At 49.0% G+C, this 1084-nt stretch overlaps 1 pseudogene; it reads right to left on the minus strand.

Moving 5' to 3' along the window:
* Positions 1-354: 354 nt before the first annotated feature.
* On the minus strand, positions 355-711 carry LOC102841361 (annotated as a pseudogene).
* Positions 712-1084: the final 373 nt, after the last annotated feature.

Below are 1084 nucleotides of genomic sequence, written 5' to 3' on the forward strand. Positions count from 1 at the left end.
ATTTTGGGAAGTTGATTGCCAGCCCTCTCTTCTGAGGACCTCTGGGCAGATGCAAACTTTCAACCTCTAGGGTAGTCTTTGAACACTTAATTGTTTGTATCCTCAAGGAATCTCAAATTAAGAATGAGACCAAACTAAACCTGCTGTTGCCTAGTCAATTCCGACTCATAGTGACTCTATAGTTCTTGGCCTAGTGGGTTTTCAAAGACGTCATCTTTATGGAAGCAGATGGCTACATCTGCTGATGGATTTGAACCACTGACTTTTTTTTATTTTATTAAAAAAACACAGGGACTTTATTATTCCTAACACAAGACAGGTCTTCATGGGGTGGTGGGAGGTGGCTTTGGGCCCCTACTTGCCAGAGATGAGTGGGTTGCGCAGGACAACAATGACAGAGTCTCCACGTAGGAACATCTTGGAGATGTAGTGGTCCTTGTTGACGGGCTTGGACTTCTTCTTGCCTTTGCCACTCTTGGGGACTTCGGTCCACATCTCTTTCACAGTCTCCAGCACCATGTTGCAGTGCCTGTTGAAAGCCTTGACGCGGCCCAGCAGCATCTTGTTGTTGCGACAGTTGATGAGCACTTGGGTGTTGTTCTTGACGGAGTGCGTGAGCACCGACAGGGGCCCGGTGTTAAACTCCTCCTCCTCCCACTTGTGCAGCTCCTCTGGGGTCATCTCACTCTTGGGCTTGTTGAGGAGGCTCATGGTGCTGGCAGCGTTCTCCGTGAACCACTGACCGTTTCACTAACAGGCCCATTAACCACTGTGCCACTCTTCTGAATTAAGAAGTGTTGTTAGGCTTCTCAAGTCTGTATAGGATTTCTGAGGAGTGGCTGGTGGATTTGAACCGCAGACTTTGTGGTAAGCATCCAGAAAATTAAGACTAGAAGGTAGTAAAAGAATCTGCTTTTGTAAGAACCGTTGTACCCACAGGAGGAAGACCTCCTGGAGAGTCTGACCCCCTTCTGCTCTGCTGCTGTGCTTCCATTGCCCTGGATCCACAGGACCATGGGTTCTGGGGATAGGATTGGGGTGCTTGACCTGGGGGAGGGACCACAGCCAGTGTGAATGGATAGGC

The sequence above is a fragment of the Chrysochloris asiatica genome, unplaced genomic scaffold (assembly GCF_000296735.1).
Source record: "Chrysochloris asiatica unplaced genomic scaffold, ChrAsi1.0 scaffold00096, whole genome shotgun sequence".
NCBI classification, from domain to species: domain Eukaryota; kingdom Metazoa; phylum Chordata; class Mammalia; order Afrosoricida; family Chrysochloridae; genus Chrysochloris; species Chrysochloris asiatica.